This window comes from Balaenoptera acutorostrata, chromosome 2, assembly GCF_949987535.1.
Source record: "Balaenoptera acutorostrata chromosome 2, mBalAcu1.1, whole genome shotgun sequence".
In the NCBI taxonomy this organism is placed as follows: Eukaryota; Metazoa; Chordata; class Mammalia; order Artiodactyla; family Balaenopteridae; genus Balaenoptera; species Balaenoptera acutorostrata.
In genome coordinates this window covers 163,585,690-163,606,648 of record NC_080065.1, presented here as the reverse complement: position 1 = coordinate 163,606,648, position 20,959 = coordinate 163,585,690, and the positions used below count along the sequence as shown (strand labels likewise).

The 20,959-nt window shown below is 38.2% G+C and overlaps 1 protein-coding gene across 2 annotated transcripts in view; it reads right to left on the bottom strand.

Annotated features, from left to right (window-relative positions):
* Nucleotides 1-20,959, bottom strand: part of LOC130707373 (uncharacterized) — an 87,696-nt gene that overhangs the window by 14,181 nt on the left and 52,556 nt on the right. The gene's annotated exons all lie outside the window — the stretch shown is intronic.

Sequence of the window (20,959 nt, the reverse complement as noted above, 5' to 3'; positions counted from 1 at the left end):
CAAAAGTGTAGGATAGAGTTCTTATCCAAAAACAGAGCTTACAAAGTGGTAAAACTTAATATCTATATATACACACTCACACACCAGCACTATACCTTATTATAAATTTTAAATTAAGAATATTCAAGAACGAGAAATGGGACACATAAAAGCACTTATTATATATGCAACATACTCGAATGAAGTTCAGATTCTATAAGATCACTATGATTTGGATTCATGAATCTTTAATATGAAAAGAAAGTATTCTAATTTCTATCATTTTAGAAGAAACTCAAAGTTTTTTAATGAGTCTGAACCTCCAAGACTGAGACAAAGCAAGAGCCTCTAGGTAGTTCATTTCGTCTGATCATTAGTCTAGTATTCTTTCCGTTGATTCTTTCAGTTGCTGACGAGGATTTATCTTCTGTGCAGCAAAGCACACTGTAAACTCTCAAATATTAAACCAAAACCAAGTTCTCAGACTGATCTAAATAAACACCAGCAAGAGACATACTACAGTGCAAGAAACAACCATACCAGAATTCAAATGGATAGATTAAATTGTTTAAATGAATGCTACTTTGAGCTTATTCTCCTCTAAAAAAGATGTCAGAGTCAAGAAAATGAACAAGCAATTATTCCAGATTCCTAGCAGCTACTCTCTGCTACTGAATCCAGGAGAGAAAAAAGAACATCTGCCTTTATGCCAGCATAACCCAGAGGAGAAATTAAAGAATAAACAAAAATACTATCAAAAGGGGGAAGTCCCGAGGTCATAATACATTCTATTATTGTGTGCTCATCAAGACAACAACTCAAGTGACAATAAACTGATTTTAGTACAAGTTCTAGAAATTCCAAATAGCTTTCAGTTACCCAAACTCCCATACCATTTACTTACCCCTTAACCTCTACTTAAAGAGTATATGTATATGTATAACTGATTCACTTTGTTATAAAGCAGAAAACTAACACACCATTGTAAAGCAATTACACTCCAATAAAGATGTTAAATAAATAAATAAATAAATAAAATAAATATAAATAAAGACTATCCTCTACCCGTTCCCTCACTTTCACTCCCAGCTAAATCCTACCTGTCCTTTCATCCTTAGATCAGGCAACCTCCTCTAGAAAGCCTGTCTGACTCTCAAACTGAACAAAAGGCAGAAATAGAGAGGAAGGAATGGGTGGAGGAAGAAAAGTACAGAAAGAAGAAAAGATAATATCCCAAACCAGATATTACAGTAGTAAAAATATCATCCTAAGCAATGTCAGGATTGAAGACGTCATTCCATTAAAAAATAACATCAAAATAAAAATTTTTTTAACCTTAAAAGTAAAATCAACCAGCAGAGGGATCCTATAGTAACCATTTCCATAGTGTTTAACTTGAGAATGCTCAGTACTAACAAAGCAAAGGCAGAATTAAATACAAGGGACCATAAAGGTACTGTTCAGTCTAGCAGCATTTTAAGTATCAACCTCACTTCTTTCTTCATGCTCTACAACCCAAAAGTTTCAAGCACCTGCAACAGACGTCAATGAGGTTAACAAAAGTCCCAGATTTAGTTCCTGAAATACTAGTATATAAATCAAGAAGAAGGGTGAAGAAAGAAGGGTAAAGAAAGAAGAGTTAAGCGATACCTATCAGCTGTGAACATGTTAAGAGCTAACCCTGGCAATGCTACAACTGGGAGTGGATTCAGCTGAACAAACACACACCGGAGGCAGCAGCTTGACTGTGAGGTGGCGGTGGGGGTGGGGGGGGGGTGGGGGGGGGCGGGGGCGGGGTCCCTGCTGGCATAAAGCTAACGGGCTAATGTCTGTGTCCCACAGAGCTATGTCAACACTGAAGTCACTGTGTGCCCAAAGCTTTCCAGAAGCTATAGAATTCCTTTTTCCTTTTTTTCCCCCCCTTTTCCTCCAGAGAAAGAGAAGAGGCAAGGAAGACTGATATTGAGGGAGAGTACAAAGAGATCATGACCTTACAGTCTTACAGAAAAGCACTCCTGTACACTGCCATTGTTTAAGATGCTTTCACACACACTATCACTATACTGTGTTAAACTGAAATGAAGCCCATCAAAATTATTTACATAAATAATTCTGTCTTGGGGAGAAAATAGCATAGAACATATACAAAGAATATCAGCTAACCAGAATAAACCAACCAAATTACTCACATTTTTTTCAAGACTTACCTCTTTAATAATGGGCTTTCTTGTAAAAATCAAATCTACACTAGGCAACTGATAGACTACAACAGTCCACTGTTGTATTTTGTTCTAGAGATACTAAGACCAAGTGCAGTTAAGACAAGAGAAGGAAACCAAAGGTATAAGAATTAGAAAGCAAGAAAGTCATTATACAGAGATTGTAGGATGAAAACTCAGAAGAAATTACAGACAAAATATCTGTATAATTAACAGTCCAGCAAGGGACTTCCCTGGTGGTCCAGTGGTTAAGAATCCACCTTCTAATGCAGAGGACGTGGGTTCTGCATCCCACATGCCACGGGGCAACTCAGCTCACGTGCCACAACTACAGAGCCCACCAGAGCCCACACGCTCTGGAGCCCGCGCACCGCAACGAAAGATCCTGCATGCCGCAAGGAATATCCCGCGTGCAGCAACTAAGACCTGACGCAGCCAAAAATAAAACAAACAAATAATTAAATATTTTTAAAAAAAAAGAGTTTAGCAAGCCTGGCGCATATAAGATCAACATATAAAATTTAACTGGAGCTTCCCTGGTGGCGCAGTGGTTGAGAATCTGCCTGCCAATGCAGGGGACACGGGTTCGAGCCCTGGTCTGGGAAGATCCCACATGCCGCGGAGCAACTGGGCCCGTGAGCCACAATTACTGAGCCTGCGCGTCTGGAGCCTGTGCTCCGCAACAGGAGAGGCCGCGATAGTGAGAGGCACGCGCACCGCGATTAAGAGTGGCCCCCACTTGCCACAACTAGACAAAGCCCTCGCACAGAAACGAAGACCCAACACAGCCAAAAATAAATAAATAATAAAATAAAAAAAAATTTTTAAATTTAACTGCATTTCTCTACAAGGAACAAATCTTTAAAAAGTGTCATTAAAAAGAGAGAGAAAGAGAATCTTGATAAATAAAACCAAAGAAGCATCTGGGGATAAAATAACAATAAAAAGTCAAACTATTATGGAGAAAATCATAATTGTTTCAAAAGCAAAACACCAATGTATAAATATTATTTTTTTTGTATACAATCCCTTAATTTTTCCATGGCAACCATCAAATAAGGCATATCAAAGACTCTTTTGCACATGCTTCTGTAAAAATGTTAAGTAGATAAAAGAAATCTTTAAAAATTAATAAAATTTTTTTGAAAATCAATTTAGGTAGTAAACAGACAATACAAAAGATTACTTCATGTTTTAACAGCATGTTGAGAAGAAATAAAACCATATGGGATCTTCACGGGGTATTTAAAAGAAAAATACATTTGTTTTCTCGACTCTCACCAATTTTATCACATAAACTCCAATAAATACATGTGTTACCATTATTTTCATTCATCTCCTACATCCATATTTACTCATCGCGTTGTATTTTCAATTTGAATACTTAGGTCTATGACCACAAAATCTTTCACTTCACTTCAGCTGACTGCATACTTTTGGGGAAAGTTAAACATGCACTTACCCTATGACCCAGCGATTCCACTCCTAGATATTTCCGCAAGAGAAATAAAAACATGGCCACAAACACATCTGTATAAAAATGTTTACAACCGCTTTATTCATAAGAGCCAAAACTGGAAACAACCCCATCAACAGGAGAATGGATAAATTGATTATGCAATATCCATGCAATGAAAACTACTCAATATTAGGATGACTATGGATACATGCAACAACACGAATAAACTTTAAAAAAAATATATAGTACACTGAGCAAAAGAAGCCAAACACAACAGAGTACAGACTATATGGTTTCATGTATAGGAGGTTCTAGAGCAGGCAAAACTAATCTAAAGTGAAAGGAATTAGAACACTATCTATGTGTTCGGGGCAGGGAAAATACGGATTGGGAAGGAGCTCAAGGGAACCTTATGGGATGATGGAAATGTTCTATATCTTCGTAAGACTGCATTATACGACTACTGGCATTTGTCAAAACTCATGGAACTATGATACGGAAGATCCATGTATTTTGCTGTATGTAAACTATACTCCAACAAAAAATAAATATATTAAAAGAGAAAAAAGTAACAGACATAGGTCAGAAAAGGGAAAAGTAAATAAATATTCAAGAAAATTTCTTAACAAGTAGGAATGACTTCACTTAAAAGAAAAAAGGATAATTTAGTTGATTTTAAGAACACTTCCAGTCCCAGCATGTATTATGCTCTATCACCTAATTCAATTGTAACCCTGCATTCTTAAAAACGTTAGAGAAGAAAGCAGAAGCTCGGGGCTACAGAGACTCATTCAAATATACAACAACGTATGGAAATCACCATCAACAATTTGCCTTATTTGTTTCAGATCTCTCTCTCTCTCTCCCCCACCCCTCACTGTTGCTTATTTAAAATTCACAGAAGTGATGTCATCTGTTCTTGATTCTCTTTGCAAATTGCTCATGTTACTCAACATAATGTGTCTGAGAATGTAAACTGGTATAGCCACTATAGGAAACAGTAATGGAGGTTCCTCAAAAAATTAAAAATAGAACTGCCATTAGATCCAGCAATTCCACTTCTGAGTTTTTATCCAAAGAAAACAAAAATAACTAACTCGAAAAGATATCCGCACCCCCATGTTCACTGCAGCATTATTTATAATAACCAAGATATAGAAACAACCTAAGTGTCCATCAATGGATGAATGGATAAAGAAAATGTGGTGTGTATATCTATACACATATGTGTATAGATATACACAATGGGATATTATTCAGCCATAAAAAAAAATAAAATCTTACCATTTCGGAGGGGGGGGCAGAACCACAAGCTCACAGGTAGAGAACAGATTGGTGGTTGCCAGGGGTGGGGGACAGGGAGTGGGTGAAATGGGTAAAGGGAGTCAAAAGGTACAAACTTCCAGTTATAAAAATAAATAAGTCCTGGGAATATAATGTACAGCATGGTGACTATAGTTAATAACACTGTATTACATATTTGAAAGTTCCTAAGAGAGTAGATCTTAAAAGTTCTCATCCCAAGAAAAAAAAGTTCTTTGTAACTATGTGTGGTGATGGATGTTAACCAGACCCAGTGTGTTGATCATTTTGTAATGTATCCCAATAGCAAAATATTGAAACTAATATAATATGTCAACAATACTTCAATTTTTTAAAAACGTGTTTGAGATTTCTCCACACTGATATACATAACTCTAGCTCATTCACGTTTATGAACTGTATAATACAGGTTTCACAATTCCTTATCCAAAATTCTAAAATCCAAAGAGCTTTAAAAAGACTAAATTTTTCTCCAAGCTTAATGGAAAAACCTGACTCAACTGTTATGAGGCTATTTACCATTTATTTATCCAATTTAATATGAATATTCCTAAGTTTTGCTACAGATTTAATATGTTTGATTACTGGGTATTGTCCAGATCCCAATGGGAGTATTACACAATATACAGTTTATATACTGGATTACCTTTCAAAATCTGAAAAACATCTAAATTCCAACATACATGTGCCCTAAGTATTTTGGAGGAAAGGACTGTGTACTCACATTCCATTTTGTGAATAAATACCAACTTATCCACTCACCTACTTGAGGAACAGTTAGATGTTTTTCCACTGTTATCACTGTTACAACAAGCACATGTACATCTACCTGTCTCCTTGTGCACATGTGCAAAAGTTTCTCTCAAGAAGACACACGGAAATGAAACTGCCAGGTAGTAGAGCGTGTCTTCAACCTTACTGGTCATTTAAATGTACCTTATTCAACTTACTATAAACGAGATGCATGACACAGATGATAAAAGGGAGCAGATATCCAGCCTATAACTTTCATATCTATAGAACCATTAATCATATAACACTTTCCATTAATCATAAAACCACTTTCCTAGAAGGAAATTTTTGGTGGAAATGGATTGGGTTGTTACTTTAAAAAAAAAGAAAAGCTAAATGATTGTGCATTCAATTCCATCCATAAGGAATAAAGACAGTGTTTTCAAAGAAAGTTATTACTTATGAAGCTACTTTAATTAGCAGAGCCCAAGTATCGCTGTAAGGCTTGAGAATTTTTTTTAAAAAGCAAAAATTCTATCCATAGGATCTTTTCTCTCTGAAAGAAGGAATGAGAGAAGAAACAGAAAAGATTGGAAAGAATCCTAATTTCTCTCCGCTCACCCTACTTCCTAAAATGGCATCTCTCCCTGAGAATCCCCACAAAATACAACTACTTTAATCTCAGTACCAAAATTTTGATGTCAAAGATTCCTATAAAAATGATCTTAGAGATAAGGACACTGAAAATCTGAAAGCAACAATAATCAACAGTTTCAAGAATTTCCTTTCTATCCCTTTCATATTTATTGGAAAATAAATAAATAAGCAGGCTTCTTTTTTCTCTCAGGTATTTGAGAAACAAAAAAGTAACACAGGGATACCTGATTCATTACTAATGTTTAAAATATTTTTAAACTAAACTTATGAATTGGGATAGATGCTTATATAATTCTTTTTTTCTGACAGCTTTTAAGAACACATTCTCTGATCCCCATATTATAAGGAAAATTGGCTTTTTAAATAAAGCTACTTGCTTAACCCAAGGTATCTAAACAAAAACAAGAAAACTTAAATGAGAGGTTCACAAAGGAACATTTGATGACGTTAGTGGACCTAAAATATGTCATATTTCTTATACAGACTTAAGCAAAAGAAAATATGAATCCCAACGTATAGACAAGTGCCACAAAAACACAAAACTTACAGGAACACAAGAACAGCACTTTATCCTAGGCGGAAAAACGAACCCCTAGCCTATTTCAATACCAGAAGAATGACAGATTCTGAGAGGGCTCCGGCTACCTTGGGAGTTCTCTCCATCAAGAACAAGAACTAGTAATTAACATGAAAGAGTCCATTTCAGACAATTCTGCCCACAAAGGAGGCAGTGCTGTTGAAAAATAAACTTAACCAAACATTGGAGAACAGAAAAAAAATACTGAAGTATAATCCCTCACTGACGGAAGAAAGATCTTTAGTTAGGAGCAGGCATTAAGCTCCCTGACAGAGGTACCATGGCAGGTGGGTATAATAAACACGGTCTGTCTCCATATAAAGGTAGATAAGACAGATAACGGTGCATAAGAGAGTCATTAATCCCAACAGCAACAAACATACACAATTATAACTGCAAACAGGGATAAAAGCTATAAATCCAAGGTAGTAAAAGATAAGAGAAGATTTGGGGGCTGGGTGAGATCTGAAGAATGAGTTAACTTCCATTAACTATTTAAAGACACAACACTTCTACTGTGAGGAGAAGACTACTTAGGTGAAGACCCTCAAGAAGGAGGGGGCACAGCACATTTGAGGGATTAAGGAGACTGAGCACCAAGGAAGTGTGACAAGAGTTCTGGACTTTAATAAGGGCAACAGGAAGCCCTGAAAAAGTTTTGAGCAGAGTATGATCATCTCTACCATCATCACTAACAGTGATGCCGGGCACCTACTACCACATTTAATTCTTAGAACAAGTACATGAGGTAAGAATTATATAACCATTTTACAGATGAGGAAACTAAGGTTTGGAAAGACTTAGCAGCCTGCCAAGCTCACATAACTAGTGAGTGGTGGAGCCAGGATTCAAACATCACATGGGCACTTTCAAAAGCCCAGACTGGCTGCAATGAGGCTGCACAGCAGGGGGAAACAGAAAGACTGGGGAAAATTGGGAGACCACTGCAATAATGTCAGCCAACAGCGACATGACCAAACTATGACAGTGGCTGTGGGGTGGGAAAATGGATGGCTTACAGAAATACTTCAGAGAAAAAAGATCACCAGGATTTGACTGGCAGGGTGGGAAATGAGGGAATGAAGCAATCAAGGAAAATTCTGAAGTTTCTGACTTAAACACCATGGACAAGTTGGTGGCACCATAAACAAAAATGGGAAAAAATAAGGAAGGACCAGAATTGAGGGGAAATCTTGAGCTGAATGTAATGTGCTTTTGAGATGCTGAGAAAAGGTTTGAGGGAGCAACTGGGCATGTGGGTCTGGAGCTTAGAGGAATGATATGAGCTAAAGATGTTAAGTGTGGAAGCTCTGATACACAGATGTTAACTGAGGCCAAGGTAGTGAATAAGCCTCCCTAGGAAAAGAAAACACAGCAAGAGGAGATAGTCATAGGACTGATTCAACATTAGATGGCAGGCAGAGGGTAAGAGGCGGGCAAAGGAGACAAGAGGAGCAGTCAGAGAAGTGGGTAGAAATCAGGAAAACAGTGTCACAGAAACTGAAAGAAGTTGATAAGGACCCTTTCTCTAAGGGGAGAACACAGACCAAGAAAGATCTGGCTCTGGGTTCAATTCCTGGTTCCATCAAGATGACTTCAGTGAAGTTAACTAAATACTCTGAGCCTTAATTTATTAATCTATACTATGAACATTATGAAACTGAATCTACAGGGTTATTATAATAATTAGCAGTAAGACAGAACACCTATCACACTGTAAATTATCAATAAATGGCAGCTACTGTTGTTGCTCCTGTTTGTAAAATCAAAAGGTTTGGTTAGTGGCTTATTGAACCCAGCCCTGGGAAGCCCTAGGGGTTCTAAAGAACATCTTCAGGGAATGCCTGGCAGGGCCACACTGGGGCATCTGGGCTCCCCAGTCCTGTCTCAATCAGAACAGCTTTGCCTTCTTTTTCATTTTACTTCTTAAAATAAGTTTGAGGCACTTGCCTGGTGGCACCGTGGTTGGGAATCCACCTGCCAATGCAGGGGACACGGGTTCGAGCCCTGGTCTGGGAAGATCCCACATGCCGCAGAGCAACTACGCCCGTGCACCACAACTACTGAGCCTGCGCTCTAGATCCCGGCTCCACAACAAGAGAGGCCACCGCAATGAGAAGCCTGCGCCCCACGCCGCTCGCCGCAACTAGGGAAAGCCTGTGCGCAGCAACGAAGACCCAACACAGCCAAAAAATAAATTAGTTAATTAATAAATAATAAGTTTTATTTTCATATCTGAATAATATTCATTTGAAAAAGGGGTCTGCAGCTTAAAGTGTTTTTCAAAAAGCAATGACTGGATCATCTCAATAGTCCCTTCAATTCATTTGGATTACAGCTTGTAATTCTATTTTTTTTCTTTTTTTGAATTTTTGAAGTTTATTTTTTTATACAGCAGGTTCTTATTAGTTATCTATTTTATACATATTAGTGTATTCATGTCAATCCCAATCTCCCAGTTCATCCCACCACCACCCACCCTCCCCGCCACTTTCCCCCCTTGGTGCCCATACGTTTGTTCTCTACATCTGTGTCTACTTCTGCCCTGAAAACCAGTTCATCTGTACCATTTACAGCTTGTAATTCTTCACCAAAGTAAAACATTTGAGAAATAAGGACAAAACAACACACTTGATAACATAATCCCTAACATGAAGCTTATTATTTATGATTATTTAATTAGAATAATGGTTATAAATCAATTAGCTCTGTTTCTCTACTGAAAATTGTACTAGGGTCAGTGCCATTACTGCCATTGAAGCACCACAGCCTTATAATAGCAAATTTTTGTTTGTTTGCTTAAGATTATAACCGCATGAACGGTGAAGAAAGGAGTTAAGCAGCATTAAAATCACAAAGGGCTTTCTTTTTTCATGAAAAATAAAGTTGGTTAGTGTGCTCAAATTACTTGTTTTCTTTTTGAAAGCCCTGCATGAAGAAAACCAATTAATAAAGAACCAAAATGTCTCACCAGCCTTTTCTCATTGAAATCAGTACCTCTAAAAACTTTCTTTTAATAGCCTTTTCTTCTGCTATTGATTGTTTGTAACTAATCACTTTCCATGTCATCATTCTATGTGGTCCTCTTGTGATAATTATCCCACACTCTCCAGTTTAGTCTGTTGAGCAATCACCACTCTGGTGCAGCTGAAAATTCTCAGGGACACTAGCTTGAATCTCTATGGCACAGATGTCCTAATACTTCATTTTAAAATGGGACAAAGGGGCTTCCCTGGTGGCACAGTGGTTGAGAATCTGCCTGCTAATGCAGGGGACACGGGTTCGAGCCCTGGTCTGGGAAGATCCCACATGCCGCGGAGCAAATGGGCCCGTGAGCCACAACTACTGAGCCTGCGCGTCTGGAGCCTGTGCTCCGCAACAAGAGAGGCCGCGACAGTGAGAGGCCCACGCACCGCAATGAAGAGTGACCCCCGCTCGCCGCAACTGGAGAAAGCCCTCGCACAGAGACGAAGACCCAACACAGCCAAAAATTAAAAAAAAATAAAAAAAATAAATAAATAAAATAAAATGGGACAAAGGTTTTACAGAGCCTTGCTGATCTTTTGTCCCAGACACTGGCTGTCTTTTTCATCTAGGACATAATCAAAAATGTACTGTATTAAAAAAAAATGTACTGTATAAGTTTTTTAACTACAACTTTAGAATTTATACTCTTCAATAATAAGTCACTTCTCTTAAATGACAGAATTTGCTCCTATTTAATTGCTGGAAGTTTTAAGCAATTAAATAGGAGCTGACGGTGGATCAATAGTTGTCTTCATTTTAACAGCTCACCCAATAATGAGGAACATGAGAACTGCATCTGGAAGATTTGGTGTGAAAGGAAATGACTTCTGAAAGGCTGACTGATTTATTTGTGCTGATACTGGCACAGACTGCCCTACTTTAGGCAGGATGGTTAGGGAAGGTCTCTTTGAAGAACTACCATTTAAGCTGACACCTGAGGCAGCCAGCATATAAGAGTGGGGTAAGAATGTCTGGCAGCACATAAGAATAAAGAGTTAAGAACAGCATATATATATATATATGTATATGTGTGTGTGTGTGTGTACATATATATTTGAAGGACATTTTTTTCAACACCCAATCGGCCATTAATACAAATTGAAAGCCTGTTATAATCAAATCAATGTAGTCCTGGAAAACGAATATCAACAAAGAGATCAATGGAACAAATCTCACAATAATTAAGCACTTAAGAAAGAAAAAGGAAATGCCACAAACCAAAAGAAAAGAGACTGATCACAGTATTTAGAAAGCTTTTCAATTATCAGGAAAACATCAAAATAAATATGTTCTCCCCACACAAAATTAAAAATAAGTTCCAGGAAGATTAAAGAACTAGGTATAAAATGCAAATTAATTAGAAAATAAAAAGAATAAATATAACATATTTAATGATATTCAGATAGGGAAGGACTTTCTAAACAAAAAACGAAATATAAGAAATTACAAAAAAATTACAAATTACAAATGTAAGAAAAGTATAGTACATTTTACTGCTTAGAAATCTAGAATTATAAACATCAAAAGTCAAAAACTAATGAGCAAATGACAAAAACTAAAAATTATTCACAACTGGGAAAGTACTTTATCCTCACTATTGAAAAAGCCCATAAACGTCAATGAAATACTAAGACCTTACTGTCCCCAAGAGAAATTAACAAATAGGAATATATCAATCACAGACAATATGCAAATTGACAATAAACACATGAAAATGTAAACAAAGAATTGCAAATGAAAGCAAGGTAAGACAAAACTTTTTAATCTATGAAAGAGGTAAAAGTTTTTTTCAGGCAAAAGATTTTTAAACATTATATGAACAGGTAAGGTGATACATGCATTCTTACATGCCTGATCACCTAAAGTGGTCCAATCCTTCTAGAAGACAGTGTGTCAATAAGTATATTCATCTCTTTTATTTTATAAGCACAACTGTATCATCCTTAGGAAGCAGAAACTATCTTCTAGCAATGTTGCTTTTCTCTCCAAATATAAGGTGGATAATATAGTAATTTGTAGGGTCATTTTTGTAACATTTTCTCATTACAAAGTAATAAATATAAGTGTTAAACATTTTAAGAATACATAAATGTATATGGGAAAACCTCTCCTATAATTGCTTTGATCCCCTCTGATGAATAAATTCAATTTTTTAACAACCTATCATAGGAAAATAATCAGAAATGTGAAAATGTATTAATAAAGATGGCCATAACAGTAATACATATGACAAAAAAAACTGAAAAGTGCGGAGACCTTCAAGATGGCGAAAGAGTAACACATGGAGATCACCTTCCTCCCCACAAATACATCATAAATACATCTACGTGTGGAACAACTCCTACAGAACACCTACTGAACACTAGCAGAGGACCTCAGACCTCCCAAAAGGCAAGAAACTCCCCACGTACCCGGGTAGGGCAAAAGCAAAAAGAAAAAACAGAGACAAAAGAATAGGGACGGGACCCGCACCAGTGGGAGGGAGCTGTGAAGGAAGAAAGGTTTCCATGCACTAGGAAGCCCCTTCACTGTCAGAGACAGGGCGTGGCAGGGCGAAGCTTCAGAGCCACAGAGGAGAGCGCAGCAACAGGGGTGCGGAGGGCAAAGCGGAGAGATTCCCTCACAGAGAATCGGTGCCGACCAGCACTCACCAGCCCGAGAGGCTTGTCTGCTCACCCGCCAGGGTGGGCGGGGGCTGGGAGCTGAGGCTCGGGCTTCGGAGGTCAGACCCCAGGGAGAGTACTGGGGTTGGCTGCGTGAACACAGCCTGAAGGGGGCTAGCGTGCCACAGCTAGCTGGGAGGGTGTCCGGGAAAAGTCTGGAGCTGCCGAAGAGGCAAGAGACCATTGTTTCAGGCGCGTGAGGAGAGGGGATTCAGAGGACCTCCTAAATGAGCTCCAGAGATGGGCGCGAGCCGAGGCTATCAGCATGGACACCAGAGACTGGCATGAGACGCTAAGGCTGCAGGTGCAGCCACCAAGAAGCCTGTGTGCAAGCACAGGTCACTATCCACACCTCCCCTCCCGGAAGCATGTGCAGCCCCCGACTGCCAGGGTTCCGTGATGCAGGGACAACTTCCCCGGGAGGACACACGGCGCGCCTCAGGCTGGTGCAACGTTACGCCAGCCTCCGCCACCACAGGCTCACCACGCATTCTGTACTCCTCCCTCCCCCCAGGCCTAGGTGAGCCAGAGCCCCGGAATCAGCTGCTACGTTAACCCTGTCCTGTCTGGGCAGGAACAAACGCCCTCAGGCAACCTACATGGAGAGGAGAGGCCAAATCCAAAGCTGAACCCCGGGAGCTGTGTGAACAAAGAAGGAAAGGGAAATATCTACCAGAAGCCTTAGGAGCAGTGGATTAAATCTCCACAATCAACTTGATGTACCCTGCATCTGTGGAATACCTAAATAGACAATGAATCATCCCCAAATTGAGGCAGTGGACTTCGTGTGATTTTGCCTGTATAGCTTTGCTTTTACCAATTGTCCTAGGGTTCTGTCTGTCCGTTTTTTGTTTTTTTCCTAGTATAGTTTTTAGCGTTTGTTATCATTGGTGGATTTGTTTTTTGGTTTGGTTGCTCTCTTCTTTTTTTTTTCTTTTTTTTATTACTTTTTAATTTTTTTTATTTTCAATAATTATTTTTTATTTTTTATTTTAATAACTTTATTTTATTTCTTTTGTTTCTCCCTTTTCTTCTGAGCCATGTGGCTGACACAGGGTCTTGGTGCTCTGGCCGGGTGCCAGGCCTGTGTCTCTGAGGTGGGAGAGCCGAGTTCAGGACATGGGTCCACCAGAGACCTCCCAGCTCCACGTAATATCAAATGGCAAAAGCTCTCCCAGAGATCTCCATCTCAACGCTAAGACCCAGCTCCACTCAACGACCAGTAAGCTACAGTGCTGGACACACTATGCCAAACAACTAGCAAGACAGGAACACAACTCCACCCATTAGGAGAGAGGCTGCGGAAAATCATAATAAGGTCACAGACACCCCAAAACACAACACCAGACGTGGACCTGCCCACCAGAAAGACAAGATCCAGCCTCATCCACCAGAACACAGGTACCAGTCCCCTCCACCAGGAAGCCTACACAACCCACTGAACCAACCTTAGCCACTGGGAGCAGACACCAAAAACAACAGGAACTACGAACCTGCAGCCTGCAAAACGGAGACCCCAAACACAATAAGTTAAGCAAAACGAGAAGACAGAGAAACACACAGCAGATGAAGGAGCAAAGTAAGAACCCACCAGGCCAAACAAATGAAGAGGAAATAGGCAGTCTACATGAAAAAGAATTCAGAGTAATGACAGCAAAGATGATGCAAAATCTTGGAAGTAGAATGGAGAAAATACAAGAAACGTTTAACAAGGACCTAGAAGAACTAAAGAATAAACAACAAGGATGAACAACACAATAAATGAAATTAAAAATTCTCTAGAAGGAATCAATAGCAGAATAACTAAGGAAGGAGAATGGATAAGTGACCTGGAAGATAAAATAGGGGAAATAACTACTGCAGAGAAGAAAAAAGAAAAAAGAATGAAAAGAATTAAGGACAGTCTCAGAGACCTCTGGGACAACATTAAACGCACCAACATTCGAATTATAGGGATCCCAGAAGAAGAAGAGAAAAAGAAAGGGACTGAGAAAATATTTGAAGAGATTATAGTTGAAAACTTCCCTAACGTGGGAAAGGAAATAGTCAATCAAGTCCAGGAAGCACAGAGAGTCCCAGGCAGGCGAAATCCAAGGAGAAACACACGAAGACACATATTAATCAAACTATCAAAAGCTAAATACAAAGAAAAAATATTAAAAGCAGCAAGGGAAAAGCAACAAATAACATACAAGGGAATCCCCATAAGGTTAACAGCTGATCTTTCAGCAGAAACTCTGCAAGCCAGAAGGGAGTGGCAGGACATATTTAAAGTGATGAAAGGGAAAAACCTACAACCAAGATTACTCTACCCAGCAAGGATCTCATTCAGATTTCATGGAGAAATTAAAACCTTTACAGACAAGCAAAAGCTAAGACAATTCAGCACCACCAAACCAGCTTTACAACAAATGCTCAAGGAACTTCTCTAGGCAGGAAACACAAGAGAAGGAAAAGACCTACAATAACAAACCCAAAACAATTAAGAAAATGGTAATAGGAACATACATATCGATCATTACCTTAAATGTAAATGGATTAAATGCGCCAACCAAAAGACACAGACTGCTGAATTGATACAAAAACAAGACCTGTATATATGCTGTCTACAAGAGACCCACTTCAGACCTAGAGACACATACAGACTGAAAGTGAGGGGATGGAAAAAGATATTTTATGCAAATGGAAATCAAAAGAAAGCTGGAGTAGCAATTCTCTTATCAGACAAAACAGACTTTACAATAAAGAATGTTACAAGAGACAAGGAAGGACACTACATAATGATCAAGGGATCAATCCAAGAATATAACAACTGTAAATAGTTACGCACCCAACATAGGAGCACGTCAATACAGAAGGCAAAGGCTAACAGCCGTAAAAGGGGAAATCGACGGTAACACAATCATAGTAGGGGACTTTTAACATCCCACTTTCACCAATGGACAGATCATCCAAAATGAAAATAAATAAGGAAACACAAGCTTTAAATGATACAGTAAACAAGATGGACTTAATTGATATTTATAGGACATTCCATCCAAAAACAACAGAATATACTTTCTTCTCAGGTGCTCATGGAACATTCTCCAGGATAGATCATATCTTGGGTCACAAAGCAAGCCTTGACAAATTTAAGAAAATTGAAATTGTATCAAGTACCTTTTCTGACCACAATGCTATGAGACTAGGTATCAATTACAGGAAAAAATTTGTAAAAAATACAAACACATGGAGGCTAAACATTACACTAATTAATAAACAAGAGATCACTGAAAAAATCAAAGAGGAAATCAAAAAATACCTAGAAACAAATGACAATGAAAACACGACGACCCAAAACCTATGGGATGCAGCAAAAGCAGTTCTAAGAGGGAAGTTTATAGCAATACAATCCTACCTCAAGAAACAAAAAACATCTCAAATAAACAACCTAACCTTACACCTAAAGCAATTAGAGAAAGAAGAACAAAAAAACCCCAAAGTTAGCAGAAGGAAAGAAATCATAAAGATCAGATCAGAAATAAATGAAAACGAAATGAAGGAAACGATACCAAAGATCAATAAAACTAAAAGCTGGTTCTTTGAGAAGATAAACCAAATTGATAAACCAGTAGCCAGACTCATCAAGAATAAAAGGGAGAAGACTCAAATCGACAGAATTAGAAATGAAAAAGGAGAAGTAACCACTGACACTGCAGAAATACAAACGATCATGAGAGATTACTACAAGCAACTCTATGCCAATAAAATGGACAACCTGGAAGAAATGGACAGATTCTTAGAAATGCACAACCTGCCGAGACTGAACCAGGAAGAAATAGAAAATATGAACAGACCGATCACAAGCACTGAAATTGAAAATGTGATTAAAAATCTTCCAACAAACAAAAGCCCAGGACCAGATGGCTTCACAGGCGAATTCTATCAAACATTTAGAGAAGAGCTATCACCTATCCTTCTCAAACCCTTCCAAAATATTGCAGAGGGAGGAACACTCCCAAACTCATTCTACGAGGCCACCATCACCCTGATACCAAAACCAGACAAAGATGTCACAAAGAAAGAAAACTACAGGCCAATATCACTGATGAACATAGATGCAAAAATCCTCAACAAAATACTAGCAAACAGAATCCAACAGCACATTAAAAGGATTATACACCATGATCAAGAGGGGTTTATTCCAGGAATGCAAGGATTCTTCAATATACGCAAATCAATCAACGTGATACATCATATTAACAAACTGAAGGAGAAAAACAATATGATCATCTCAACAGATGAAGAGAAAGCTTTCGACAAAATTCAACACCCATTTATGATAAAAGCCCCGCAGAAAGTAGGCATAGAGGGAACTTTCCTCAACATAATGAAGGCCATATATGACAAACCCACAGCCAACATCATTCTCAATGGTGAAAAACAAACCATTTCCACTAAGATCAGGAACAAGACAAGGTTGCCCACTCTCACCAGTATTATTCAACGTAGTTTTGGAAGTGTTAGCCACAGCAATCAGAGAAGAAAAAGAAATAAAAGGAATCCAAATCAGAAAAGAAGAAGTAAAGCTGTCACTGTTTGCAGATGACATGATACTATACATAGAGAATCCTAAAGATGCTACCAGAAAACTACTAGAGCTAATCAATGAATTTGGGAAAGTAGTAGGATACAAAATTAATGCACAGAAATCTCTTGCATTCCTATATATTAATGATGAAAAATCTGAAAGTGAAATTAAGAAAACACTCCCGTTTACCACTGCAACAAAAAGAATAAAATATCTAGGAATAAACCTACCTAAGGAGACAAAAGACCTGTATGCAGAAAATTATAGGACACTGATGAAAGAAATTAAAGATGATACAAATAGATGGAGAGATATACCATGTTCTTGGATTGGAAGAATCAACATTGTGAAAATGACTCTACTACCCAAAGCAATCTACAGATTCAATGCAATCCCTATCAAACTACCACTGGCATTTTTCACAGAACTAGAACAAAAAATTTCACAATTTGTATGGAAACACAAAACACCCCGAATAGCCAAAGCAATCTTGAGAATGAAAAATGGAGCTGGAGGAATCAGGCTCCCTGACTTCAGAGTATATTACAAAGCTACAGTAATCAAGACAGTTTGGTACTGGCACAAAAACAGAAATAAAGATCAATGGAACAGGATAGAAAGCCCAGAGATAAACCCACGCACATATGGTCACCTTATCTTTGATAAAGGAGGCAAGCATATACAGTGGAGAAAAGACAGCCTCTTCAATAAGTGGTGCTGGGAAAATTGGACAGGTACATGTAAAAGTATGAAATTAGAACACTCCCCTAACACCATACACAAAAATAAACTCAAAATGGATTAAAGACCTAAGTGTAAGGCCAGACACTATCAAACTCTTAGAGGAAAACAGAGGCAGAACACTCTATGACATAAATCACAGCAAGATCCTTTTTGACCCAGCTCCTAGAGAAATGGAAATAAAAACACAAATAAACAAATGGGACCTAATGAAACTTCAAAGCTTTTGCACAGCAAAGGAAACCATAAACAAGACCAAAAGACAAACCTCAGAATGGGAGAAAATATTTGCAAATGAAGCAACTGACAAAGGATTAATCTCCAAGATTTACAAGCAGCTCATGCAGCTCAATAACAAAAAAACAAACCACCCAATCCAAAAATGGGCAGAAGACCTAAATAGACATTTCTCCAAAGAAGATATACAGATGGCCAACAGACACATGAAAGAATGCTCAACATCATTCATCATTAGAGAAATGCAAATCAAAACTACAATGAGATATCATCTCACACTGGTCAGAATGGCCATCATCAAAAAAATCTAGAAACAATAAATGCTGGAGAGGGTGTGGAGAAAAGGGAACACTCTTGCACTGTTGGTGGGAATGTAAATTGATACAGCCACTATGGAGAACAGTATGGAGGATCCTTTAAAAACTAAAAATAGAACTACAGTACGACCCAGCAATCCCACTACTGGGCATATACCCTGAGAAAACCATAATTCAAAAAGAGTCATGTACCAAAATGTTCATTGCAGCTCTATTTACAATAGCCAGGACATGGAAGCAACCTAAGTGTCCATGGTTGAATGAATGGATAAAGAAGATGTGGCACATATATACAATGGAATATTACTCAGCCATAAAAAGAAATGAAATGGAGGTATTTGTAATGAGGTGGATGGAGTTAGAGTCTGTCATACAGAGTGAAGTCAGTCAGAAAGAGAAAAACAAATACAGTATGCTAACACATATATATGGAATCTAAGGGGAAAAAAAAAGGTCATGAAGAACCTAGTGGCAAGACGGGAATAAAGACACAGACCTACTAGAGAATGGACTTGAGGATATGGGGAGGGGGAGAGGTGAGATGTGACAGGGTGAGAGAGTGGCATGGATATATATACACTACCAAATGTAAAATAGATAGCTAGTGGGAAGCAGCCGCATACCACAGGGAGATCAGCTCGGTGCTTTGTGACCACTTAGAGGGGTGGGATAGGGAGGGAGATGCAAGAGGGAAGAGATATGGGAACATATGTATATGTATAACTGATTCACTTTGTTATAAAGCAGAAACTAACACACCATTGTAAAGCAATTATACTTCAATAAAGATGTTTAAAAAAAAAAACAAGAAAGAAAGAAGAACAAAAAAACCCCAAAGTTAGCAGAAGGAAAGAAATCATAAAGATCAGATCAGAAATAAATGAAAAAGAAATGAAGGAAACGATAGCAAAGATCAATAAAACTAAAAGCTGCTTTGTTGAGAAGATAAACAAAATTGATAAACCATTAGCCGGACTCATCAAGAATAAAAGGGAGAAGACTCAAATCAACAGAATTAGAAATGAAAAAGGAGAAGTAACCACTGACACTGCAGAAATACAAACGATCATGAGAGATGACTACAAGCAACTCTATGCCAATAAAATGGACAACCTGGAAGAAATGGACAAATCCACAATCAACACTGTGAAAATGACTCTACTACCCAAAGCAATCTACAGATTCAGTGCAATCCCTATCAAACTACCAATGGCATTTTTCACAGAACTAAAACAAAAAATTTCACAATTTGTATGGAAACACAAAAGACCCCGAATAGCCAAAGCAATCTTGAGAAAGAAAAATGGAGTTGGAGGAATCAGGCTCCCTGACTTCAGTCTATACTACAAAGCTACAGTAATCAAGACAGTATGGTACTGGCACAAAAACAGAAATATAGATCAGTGGAACAGGATAGAAAGCCCAGAGATAAACCCACGCACATATGGTCACCTTATCTTTGATAAAGGAGGCAAGAATATACACTGGAGAAAAGACAGCCTCTTCAATAAGTGGTGCTGGGAAAACTGGGCAGGTACATGTAAAAGAATGAAATCAGAACACTCCCTAATACCATACACAAAAATAAACTCAAAATGGACTAAAGACCTAAATGTAAGGCAAGACACTATAAAACTCTTAGAGGAAAACAGAGGCAGAACACTCTATGACATAAATCACAGAAAGATCCTTTTTGACCCACCTCCTAGAGAAATGGAAATAAAAACAAAAATAAACAAATGGGACCTAATGAAACTTCAAAGCTTTTGCACAGCAAAGGAAACCATAAACAAGACCAAAAGACAAACCTCAGAATGGGAGAAAATATTTGCAAATGAAGCAACTGACAAAGGATTAATCTCCAAAATATACAAGCAGCTCATACAGCTCAATATCAAAAAACAAACCACCCAATCCAAAAATGGGCAGAAGATGTAAATAGACATTTCTCCAAAGAAGACGTACAGATGGCCGAAAGGCACATGAAAAGATGCTCAACACTGCTAATTATTAGAGAAATGCAAAGCAAAACAACAATGAGATATCACCTCACATCAGTAAGAATGGCCATCATCAAAAAAATCTACAAACAATAAATGCTGATGAGGGCATGGAGAAAAGGGAACCTTCTTACACTGATGGTGGGAATGTAAATTGGTGCACCCACTATGGAGAATAGTATGGAGGTTCCTTAAGAAACTAAAAATAGAGTTACCATATGATCCAGCAATCCCACTCCTGGGCATATATCCAGAGAAAAACATAATTCAAAAAGATACATGCAAACCAGGGTTCACTGCAGCTCTATTGCAATAGCCAAGACATGGAAGTAACCTAAATGTCCATCAATAGATGAATGGATAAAGAAGATGTGTTTTATATATTTATACATATATATGTATACACACACACATACACACACACACACACACACACACACACACACACAATGGAATAT